Source organism: Microcaecilia unicolor, chromosome 12 (assembly GCF_901765095.1).
Source record: "Microcaecilia unicolor chromosome 12, aMicUni1.1, whole genome shotgun sequence".
Lineage (NCBI taxonomy): Eukaryota > Metazoa > Chordata > Amphibia > Gymnophiona > Siphonopidae > Microcaecilia > Microcaecilia unicolor.
The window spans coordinates 41,124,466-41,136,632 of record NC_044042.1 but is presented as its reverse complement, the minus strand read 5'-3'; positions in this window follow the sequence as shown (position 1 = coordinate 41,136,632).

Sequence of the window (12,167 nt, the reverse complement as noted above, 5' to 3'; positions counted from 1 at the left end):
GTACTTCAAATGGCCTATAATAATTAAAAATTCACAAAGAGGGTCATTCTGAAACAGGGGACCCACCTCTCCTTATACAGATTGTATCACAACTAGAGAGATGAATGAAAATGGGTCGGTTTCGATCAAAATCAAATCTGTGGCCAAAGTTTGCCGCTTAGTTTCATCCAAAACTGAAACTAAAACTTTTGCTCCCTTCCCCAGCAGAGAGTGAGTCCCCTGGCTCCCCCCCCCCCCCCCCCCCCCCCCGCTGTCAACTTACCCACCAGCCAGTGAGCAAGTCCCCCCAGGGCCCTGCACATCAGAAAGTAAGCCTCCCCCAAGGTGTGCTGACCGCCCTCTGACCACCCTCTTCGGGCCTACATTTAGATGCCCTGGTGGTCTAGTGGCTCTTCGGGGCAGGAGTGATCTTGAGTCAATCCTGCCCCATCCTGGCTACACAGTAAAATAGCTGCCGTCACTTCCCCCGGCAGCCTTGCAAGACTGCTGTGGGAGGTCACAGCAGCCAATTTAAGATTAGAACTGGCATGGGCAGGAGTGACTGAGGACTGCGACCACCACACTAACCTTCCCTTATTACTGCCACCAAAAAATGGTTGTGGTGTGTTGGTTATGGTTCCAGCAGCTCCAGGTCAAATGAATGTTGGGCCTCCTTTATTCTTGGACCCCCCCCCCCCCCCACACACACACACACACACACACATGCTGCAGAGGCTCTTCAGGCTGAACTTACATTAGTAGGTTTGGGGCGGGAAGAAAGAGTTATTCTCCCATATTTAATCTACTTTCATCATTTCTTTTCCTGTGTAATTCTGCAGTCTTTTACACATATTTTTAAGCAGACAGAGAATAGAAGATTTATGATATCAAGAGAGAGTAAGGTAGTGAAGAATGTTTACCTTGGAGCGGAAAAGAGTGAGATATGATATGAGTACCATATGCAAATATTTGCAAGGTTATTGTATATATCAGTTAAACAATGGGTTATCTTCTCAAAAGCATTTGAAACAAATGCTCCAGTAACTGGCCAAGTTCCACACTTATCTCAGCCACTTTTATATTTAGGTCTGCTAAACATACAATTATATTAGCACGTGCACCATAAACTTGATTACATGCATGACTTCACTCCATTCTTGATTTTTTGTTAAGTTGGGCATTCCTTAACCATCTTTCCTTAGCACTCCAAGGAAAGTTGGGATAATGACCTAACAAACACAGTGGCAAAGCAAAAATATTAATGCATTTTACCTTTTACTAAGCCACGTTAGATTATGGGCTTAGCACATTTTAATGCAAGACTTTCCTGCGTGCTAAACTCATTTCTAATGCAGCAGTATTTAAGGCATTTTAAAATTATTTTCTTTTGGCCATGCGCTAATGTTTGCATTAGGGCACATTACCTGAAAAAGTCAATGCAGGAACACTTAGCACTTCCTTTCGCGTGTGCTAATGCGAATGTGCTGACTAGAATGTTTCCACTCCCATTCTCCACTTATGACATGCCCTCTCGTGAAAAAATTACAAAAAAATAATGCATGATTAGTTCATGCTTGCAGGCAAATTACCTCAAAACCCTTTAACATGTTTTGCAATAAGCCTTTTTTTTCCACATTAAGGGCTAGATTCTATATATGGTGCCAAAACAATTGGCACCAAAAGAAGCACTATTCTACAAGCTGTGCTTAAAGTTAGGCGTGCTTTATAGAATAGCGCTTACACCGGGGAATTGCACCTAACTTTAGGCATGGCCATTTGTACCAACTGAAACATGGTGCAAACGTACATGTCACAAACAAAAAAAGCAACACTGGGCCTTCAAGACTGAGACAACAGGAGTATTTTATTGATAAAACACTCCTGTTGTCTCAGTCTTGAAGGCCCAGTGTTGCTTTTTTTTGTTTGTGTACTTTCTATGTATGCTGTTTACCCTCTCTGTTTGGTTTGCAAATGTACATGTCTACATTAGGCGTGTACCCCCATTATTCTATAACAACGCATGTTAATTTTAGGAACACCCCGTTACCCTCCCATTTCCTGCTCCCTTTTTCAAATCAGTTGTAAATATTAGGTGGGGATCCTGCACCTAAATTTACTCATGTAAATGCCAATTCAATCTAATTAATGCCAACAATTGCTCGATTAAAAGCCAGTACACCACCTTGTGTGAATTCTTTAAAAAAGGCGGTAAATAATTAATAAATAAATATATATATATATTATTGGTTATTAAATTAAATTGCACATGCAATTTTTGGTGACTTTTATAGAATTAGAGGGTAAGCGCACTTTAGTGCTTAATTTTTATTTATATTGAAACATTTTAACATAAATAAACAATTATATCGAGCAAATGTTTATCCAGAAAATGAGGTCTAGTACAGTAATTCAACATTCTTCAAAGAAAATATTACAATAGCAGGAAATAAAAAATATCCCCTTGTAGTCCCCAATAAAGTTGGTTTTAAGGAAAATACAGGAAGATCAAACATATCAAGTAAAAAAGAACATTGCCTAAGTGTAAAACCTATTATTACTCTCTCCTCCTACACATCTTTCCGTAAACTTCTTAAGGCAGTCTTCTGTAGGAAATATGTACTCTCAGACTAATGATGGTTAGTTATGTTATGATTTACTAAGTACCTTTTGTAAGCTCCCAGTTATTGTACTGGTTTCTAATAGTTTTGTAATCTGCTCTGAGCTATTTTTTTGGTGCGAGCAGAATAGAAAACTCTGGTAATCTAATGTAATGTAATGCTATTTCTATGCCCCCTCCAAACTCGTGAAGATACCTTCTATTCTAAATGGCAAGACTTTTAACCTAAGGAAAACTTATCATCTAAAAAATATTTCAATTGACTAGGGTCACAGAAAACATAACAAGAATTTTGAAATTTAATCAAGCACTTTGAAGGAAAATGTAAAAGAATTCACCATTCAGCTGTAACATGCGAGCACGAAGGTCCAGGAAAGCCTTACATCTCTCCTGGGTTTCTTTGCACAAGTCTGCAAAACACCATATCCTATGACCCATAAATAAGGCTTTGGAATGCTTTAAATACAATTTGTAAGTTAGCGCTTAATGCAAGTTAGGAAAAGGGTCCCTAAATATCCAAACATCTGAAAAAGCTCCAATAGTACTTTGATGTTTGTAGAATTCCCAATAATGGAGTGTCTTTGCTACTTTATGCTATAGCTATAACAGCCATAAGGCTTCTACCAAGAGAGCAACAGCAGCACACATACAAGTACTTGAGCACTTAAAGGTATTGAAAATGCATAGTAAGGGCCCTTTTATCAAGCAGCGGTAAAAGGGGGCTTGCAGTGGCATCGAGGCCTTCTTGTAGCATAGCGAATAAAAGGTTGTTTTCGGCCAAAAAAACTAAATGGCCTTGCGCTAATCACAGGGATTGGCATATGGCCATTTCTGGGGGAAAGCCTTACCGCCACCTATTTAGGTGACATTAAGGGCTCCCGCACTAACCTGGCAGTAACCGGGCAGCACTCGGTACTGCCTGATTAGTACTGGGTAAGTCCTGGCACTACAAAAATAAAAAATATTTTTGTCACACTGGAAATGGCACGTACTGGGGTTGGGAACTATGGCCAGGGTCCATCAGTAGCCTGGGAGTAGTCCCGATTTGGCACGCAACAATGCCGCGGTAGCTCTACTGCAGTGTTGTAAAAGGGCCCCTAAATGCAGTCAATCATAATTGCATTCCTGACAAAATTTGTTTCTTGCCTCCTACACTGTTACATACTTCAGCTTTTGCTCTGCGAAACATGCATCAGTAAAACACGGCAGTCACTTCCCTGTTATTAACATGTGATGGTTGATTAAAAAAAACATGCTTGACTCATTTCTGTGGTGCCATGTGTGAAAGAAGATGACATACAGAGGCTTTCTGACATAAGTCAAACAGCTGCACAATTGCTAATGTCTATCCAGAAGAGAGAGAAGATGCCCATATGGGAGCTGCTGGTGTTTGTTGACAGAGGGGCACTTGAGCTCTGAAAGAGAACCAAAGTGAATGAATTTGAACATTTATGAAAATGAGTAAATGCATCCAGGCAATGGGAAATTGTAACGGCCAGGAAACAACACCTTGACAATATGTGAATCCATTTTTCTTTTCATGTATCTATGTGAAGAGGACAGGAAATTGTTTGCATGCTTTCACTCTGAAATTTGCTTTGTGTGTTTGCACTTCCTTTTTAGGAAGGATTTTTTTTTGAGGGGGAGGGGTTGCAGTGCAAATATACATGTAGAAGACAGGCAACAGTATCTAGAAAAGCTAAGAGAAGCTGGTAGAGTAGCCAGGAAAGCAAAGGTGCAAATTGAAAAAAATATAGCCAGTACAGTAAAATGGTGGGTGGGGGGTGGGGGGGGGGGGTGGGTAAGACTTTTTTTTAGATATGTTCATGATAGGAGGAAGTGCAAAAGTGGCATTGTGAGACTCAATATGTAGAAGCCAGTGGCATAGCCACAGGTGGGCTTGGGTGGGCCAGGGCCCACCCATTTATGGCTCAGGCCCACCCAACAGTAGCACATATTTAGTGGAAACTGGTGGGAATCCCAAGCTCTGCCAGCTGACGATTTTCCCCTGATGGTAACGAAAACGCTACTCTCCATGACACCGGCACCTGCGCATGCTCAGTTTTCAGTGCTTGCCTGCTGCCATGGTGGAAAGAAGCATTGTCCCACCAGCTGAAATAAATTATTTTTTTTTGGGGGGGGGGGGGGGGAGAACACTTGGTGCCCACCCAATTCTTGCCTAGGCCCACCCAAAATCTGTTGTCTGGCTACGCCCCTGGTAGAAGCTGATAAAGATAAGGCAGAATTGCTTAACAAATATTTCTGTTCTCTGTTCATAGCTGAAGAACCGGGAGCAGGACCACAGAAGACAAATACAAATAAGAATAGAGGTGTGGTAGTCTCTGAATGATTTTCAGAGGACTGTGTTTGTGAGGAGCTGGCTAAACTAAACGTGTACAAAGTGATGGGTTCAGATGACATATATCCAAGGGTATTGAAGGAACTTAGGAAAGTTCTAGCGGCTCTGCCGGCTGATCTTTTCAATGCTTCTCTAGAGTTGTGAGTGATCACGGAGGACTGAAGAAGAGCAGATGTGCTCCTTCTACACAAAAGTGGAAGTAAGGAGGAAGTTGGGAATTACAGGCCAGTAAGTCTGACTTCTGTGCATTAGATGTGGTGTATTTAAATTTTAGGAAAGCCTTTGACACAATTCCGCATAGACAACTAAATAAACTGAGTGCTCTTGGTATGGACCCTAATGTGACTAACTGGGTTAGGAACTGGTTGAGTGGAAGGTGACAGAGGGTAGTGGTAAATGGAGCTCATTCTGAGGAAAAGGATGTTACCAGTGCTGCAAGGTTCAGTTCTTGGGCCGGTTCTTTTTAACATTTTTGTAAGCAATATTGCTGAAGAACTGTCTGTTAAGGGTTGCCTCTTTGCAGATGATACCAAAATCTGCAATAGGGTAGACACCTCTGATGTTGTGGATAACGTAAGAAAGAGCAAAGCTAGAGGAATGGTGTGGAATTTGGCGGCTAAAATTTAATGCTAAAAAATGCAGGGTCATGCATATGGGCAGCAAAAACCTGAGAGAATGGTACCATTTAGGGAATGAAGAACTTTGTGCACAGGACCTGGATGTTTTTTTTCTGTCCTAATTAGATTGTAAGCTCTGTCGAGCAGGGACTGTCTCTTCATGTTCAAGTGTACAGCGCTGCGTACGTCTAGTAGCGCTATAGAAATGATAAGTAGTAGTAGTAGTAGTAGTTTTGTATGTGATGATCCTAAGGTGGCCAACAGAAAAGGCAATGGCGAAATTAGAAGGATGGTAGACCCAGGTGCATAGGGAGAGGAATGGCCAGTAGGAAAAAGGAAGTGAAGATGCCCCTCTATAAGACTCTGATAAGACCTCATTTAGGGCCCTGTTTACTAAGCCGCGCTAGAGGCGCATTAGTGCTTTTAGCGCTCTCTAACCATTAGCGCGTGCTAACTGTGTAGGCACCCACAATATTCCTATGGGCGCCTATACAGTTAGTGTGCCCTAATTTTGTGCAATCGCTAAAATTGCTAGCACACCTTAGTAAACAGAGCTCCTAGAATATTATGCACAATTTTGGAGACACACTTTCAAAAAGATATAAACAGGATGGAGTCGGTCCAGAGAATGGAGTCGGTCCAGAGAATGTCTACTAAAATGGTCAGTGGTCATCATCTTAAAGTATATGGGGGACAGATTTAAAGATCTCAATATGCATACTTTGGAAGAAAGGTGGGAGAGGGAAGATTACCTTCAAAATCTGTTCTTTGACTCACAAGATTATATATGGGGAAGCCCCTGCCTATATGCTAGATTTGATTTATCTACCATCCAGAAATGCATCAGTGTCTGCTCAATCCTTCCTCAATTTACACTATCCAAGTTGCAAGAATGTTAAATATAAATTACTCTTTGCATCAACCTTCTCCTACGTTAGCACGAAATCTTGGAATGTTCTACCAAGGCAGCTAAAAGAGACTGATGACCACCATCTCTTCAAGAATTCCTTAAAGACATTTTTATTCCAGAAAGCATAACGCACTGCCAATACCAAGTCCTAACCTTCCTCACATCGACTGTACCCTCCTGACCACTGACTGTATCTACCTTGTCTTGTACCCTTGTACCAGCCTCATGATGCACCCTAGTCTTATCCTCATGTTCTTACCACTCCCTTTGATTCCTTGAATCTGCACCCTTCCAGAATTGTATCCTTTTGTAATTTTGTAAGCCACATTGAGCCCACTCTTGTGGGATAATGTGGGTATAAATGTACCAAAATAAATAAATAAAGATACAATAGAGACATTTAAATACCTATGTGGCATAAATTCACAGGAGGTGAGTCTCTTTCAACTGAAAGGATGCTCTGGAACAAGGGGACATAGGATGAAGGTGAAAGGGGATAGACTCAGAAGTAACCTGAGGAAATACTTCTTCACAGAAAGGGTGGTGAATTCATGGAATGGCCTCCCAGTGGAAGTGGTGGAGATGAAAACAGTATCTGAATTAAAGAGAGCTTGCGACAAGTACATAGGATCTCTAAGGGAGTGATAGAGAGGGTGATAGGGAGATGGCAAGGATGGGCAGACTGGATAGGCCGTGTGGTCTTTATCTGCCTACATTTTTCTATGTTTCAAGAATTGAAAATGCCATCTGCATGCATTATTTACTTACATCAACCTACACACACCTCCAGGAAAGCTGCTAGACATGGATGAAAGGGAGGGAGAGAGGAGAAATGCTGGGCATGGATGTAGGGGAGAATAGAGAGAGGAAGAAGGTGCACATAGATGGAGAGGAGAGAAAAAGAGGAGAAAAACTGCACTTGGATGGAGAAAATAGGCAAAAACTAGATCTACTCTCTGCCTCATCCAATCAAATCTGCAGAGGCTTTTACTTGTGGACATAGGGCAGGAAGTGACGAAGAAAGGAGGAGATAAAGAAATAAATGGACAGGAGGTCCTGGAAATAAAGAACAGACAGAGAGCAGCAGAACCAGAAAGTGGGACCAACATGATCAGAAAAATAAAGTCACCAGACAACAAAGATAGAATTTTTTTTTTCATTTTAGTGTTTGGAATATGTTCAATTTGAGAATTTACATCTGCTGTCTTATTTAGCACTGTACAGGAGGAAATGTGTTTCTTTCTGTTTTCCTGGTGTTGTGCTGTATGCAGAGTCTGGGTTCTTGGGATTTCAGGTTAACTTTTGGCTGATTTGAAGAGTGGCTGTCTCTCTTCTGCATGTGTGACTGCAAGGCCAAATGTCTGAATAGGAATCTGTTTGTTAGCTTCTGAGATTTTGATAACATATTGTGTTTCAGATTTGGCAAGACTGTTCTAATTCCTGGTCTGTGTGCTAATTAGCACCCCTGTTTACAAAGCTGTACTAGCGGCTCCATTCAAACTGAATGGGCTGTGTCAGCAGTACCGCACCGCCAGCCGCTAGTGTGGCTTTGTAAACAGGGGCCCAGGTTTATGCCATATACTGGAGCTGTAACAGCGTACAAAAATTATTTATAATGAAAGAAAAATCACAAGTTATTTTTCTTTTCCTATACTGGTGTAATATTTTCAAAGATGCCTTTTTACCATGGCTGGTAAAATGGGTGTGGCTAAGGGCTGCCCTTGATGAGTACTGGTACCTTTTTTCCTACAAAAAAAAGCAAAGACTACAAGAAAATAAATATGACATTAATACATTTAATAATCATATACAATATTTCAGTTACAGGGGTGGTTACTTAAAATTAATTGGCCCAATAAATAAAATAAAATAAAAATATTCAAAGCGATTTAACTGGGCAGAAGAGGCTCCTGCCCGGTTAAATCGTTTCTCATCGCCTAAATGGTGGTATTCAGTGGTACTTAACCGAACAGTGCCACTGAATATCACTACAGACCGCCCCTGCACTATCCAGCTGTTGAGGCGGTCTGTGGGCAGAGTATGGGAGGAACCAGGACCCTAACCGCTTGGGGTCAAATTCTGTAAATGGCATCTAAAACCTAGACGCATCCAATTTATGCACCTAACGCTATTGTATATAACACACTTAAAGTTAGGCTTTGTGTATATCGCATAGAACTGGGAAACGTGCCTATATTTAGGCACAGCCATTTACGCCACTGAAAAGCTGGTGTAAATACCCACAACTAAATGTAGGCAAGTTCCCTCAAATTATATTTATTTATTTATTACATTTGTACCCTGCAGCAGGTTCCCACACACAGCAGGTTCAATGTGGCTTACATAATAATAAATAGAATTACAAAGTCTTGTAAGGAGAATATTACAAACTGTAATAAACATAGTAATAGTAAAAATAGAATATATCAATTGAACATAGGAAGGTAAGCAAGATAGGATGAGCAAAAGAGATTGAGGGGTATTGTGTAGGGAAGATGAAGAGAAAAGACTGGGGGATGAGTGTAAGGGATTGGGAGATAAGGTCTAAGGTATAATCAAGGTCAGAGCAGTAGTTGTGTGGGTGGACTTATAAGATTAAGTTGGGTCGTTAGGGTAAGTTTGCTTGAAGAGATGTGTTTTCAACATTTTTCTGAAGGGTAGATAGTCGTTTATTGTTCTGATGGATCTTGGTAGAGCGTTCCAAAGCTGGCTACCCAAAAAGAAGAAACTGGATGCATAGGAGGTTTTGTATTTAATTCCTTTACAGTTGGGAAGGTGTAAATTGAGGTAAGTATGTGAGGACATTGATCTGTTTCTGATTGGGAGATCGATCAAGTCATTCATGTAGCTAGGGGATAGTCCGTATATGATCTTATGAATCATTGTATGGACTTTAAAATTTATTCTTTCTTTGATGGGGAGCCAATGAAGCTTCTCTTGGAGAGGTGATGCACTTTCAAATCTTGATTTGCCAAAGATAAGTCTAGATGCCGTGTTCTGGGCAGTCTGAAGTTTTTTCAGGATTTGAGTCTTACATCCTAAGAAAACACTGTTGCAATAGTCTGCGTGGGTAATGACTGTGGATTGTACTAGGTTCCAGAAAGTTTCCAAGGGAAGATATGACTTCACTCATTTCAATATCCACATCATATTAAACATTTATCATATTAAACATTATATAACAACACATGTGAATTCCAGCAACATCGTGGCACACCCACACTCCTCCCATGGTCGCTCCCCTTTTTCAGCTACTTGTGTTGGAATTTATGCACATCTTATTTTAGAATATGCCAATTATTGCCAATTAGTGAGGATAATTGGTTGTTATCAGCCAATTATCACTGGCTCGTTACTCGATTGAGTAGCGTGCGTAAGTTGGCCGCACACATAATTTAACGTGCACTACTCACCGTTCCTTATATAGAATCTTGCCCTTAGTGACTAAAGTTAGGACAGCAGAAATGCTGGGAAAAGTATCCGAAGGAAACATTTCGATGTACACTGCTTCCAGCAGTTTTCAAACATGTCTTTGTACCTCTACAAGTGCAGTCTTAGATGCTGCTTAGCGCTGTCTTACTCTCCAAAATATACTATGGAAGTTCCTAGTTTATAATTGATACAGGTTCAGATGATCTCCTGCATGACCTTGGTCTTGTTACTTTATACTTTTGTTTTTTTTGCCATTACTGTGTGCAGTTGAGCTTGTCACCTTTTCTCCTTCTGCTTTACTCTGCTTGGCTGTAATCGGGTGATAACAATAGCCCAAAACTCTGTCTTCTACCACTAGTACTGCTGCTCTTCCTGTTGGAAGATTTAATTCAGTCAGGGCACCAGCAGTGGCTGCGGATGGCTGAGAAGGGACTGATGTGGGCTTGAAAGCTGAGTGGAGTGGAGGAGTGGCCTAGTGGTTAGGGTGCTGGACTTTGGTCCTGGGGAACTGAGAAACTGAGTTCAATACCCACTTCAGGCACAGGCAGCTCCTTGTGACTCTGGGCAAGTCACTTAACCCTCCATTGCCCCATGTAAGCCGCATTGAGCCTGCCATGAGTGGGAAAGCACAGGGTACAAATGTAACAAAAATAAAATATCTATCATTGTCTTTGGATAATTTTTACATTAGTCCAAAAAAAAAAAAAAAGATGTCACAGCTTGCAACAGATCCAGTTTTCATGAGGTCCACTATGGTGCTGCACATAGTACAGGAAAAACTCTTTCCAAAACCAGGATTGTCATGTTTTAAATATAACTGTGGTGAGAATCCTCTTTGTGCTATTATCTTCCTCCCCCACCTAGATTAGACTTAGTACTGTGAAGAGCCAAAATATACGTATGTTTTTTATGGCCTTTCACTTTCAGCACGTGAAGTCTCAGGATAACTAAGACAGGGCTCTGCTTCCATTACTCACACGTCCTGCTTTTTACACATATGTTTTGTGTTTCACTGATGATACAACAAAAGAAATGATCGACCATTCTGTTACTCTATATTAATTCAAGATGTCAGAATAAATGTATGAAGGAAGGGGGGAAATGTCTTTTCTTAACGTCTTCAGGAAAATCATCTCAAATTGCTATGGTTTTCTGATGAGTGCCAGAACACACAGCTCAGCTCTGGCGAACAGTGATTTAAAGCAGCACCTTAAATTAAGACCAAATGTTGTATAGACACAGAAAGGCTGTTTGCATCCAATTACATTTCAGTTCAATCTAGGTCCTTGGAGAGGCTCAATTTTTCAGCATCAGCAGTAGTGACCGTGTTAAGTTAAACATTTAAATTAATACATATATTCAGCGCACCTATATGCATACCCCTTACTTCTAGAAACTTGCATGCACAATTAGTCATTTACCACTGGATTCTATATGTGGCGCATGCAACTTAATTGGCTAATGAACTTTTAACAAGCAATAATTGGATGCAAGCAACCAATTACTGACATTAATTGGCACCAATTAGGATTTGCGTGCGCATCTGACTGCACGCTATTCTATAATGCTGGGTGCCTAAATCCCATAGTGCACAACCCAAAAGAGGATGTGGCCATGGGAGGGTCAGGGGCATTCCAAAAAGTTGCGTACAGTGTTATGGAATAATGGTTCACCGTGCCCAGCTTGGACACCAGGTTTCAGCAGGCTCTTTCAAGAATAGCGCTTAGTGCCAATCTTTTTCTGTGCTCATTTATGGAATTCCCCTTTTAGTGCTAGCACAGGAACTGCCACCGCATTGCATGCCTGAGCATGTATCATGGATCTTTGCACTATCAATTCAGGTGTGCAGTGGGTGGCTGTGCGTTAACTAATGGCAGCTACTTAAGGCAGCGCTGACAGTTCCCAGTCCCCCCCTGACAGAGACCCAACTCCTGATTACACATTCCAACCTCCTCTTTACAGAACCCAACAACCCCAGAACCCCACCCACATGACAGTCCGACACCCCTTTTAGAAACTAGGCCCCAGCACAACTTAGGAGCCTAAGACCTTATTTTAGAAGCTCTGTTTGTGTTATAGATGTCCAAAACCCAGCATTTAGACATCTTTGAGCCAGGATACGGATATCTAAAATAGCAGTATGCCCTTATGGCAAGGGGGCGTGGTGTAGACATGTTTTGGGCGGGACTAGGGTGGAAGCAAAATATTTGACATCCATCTTGATTTCAAAAGGGGAAGGGAAGTTTTATTTCC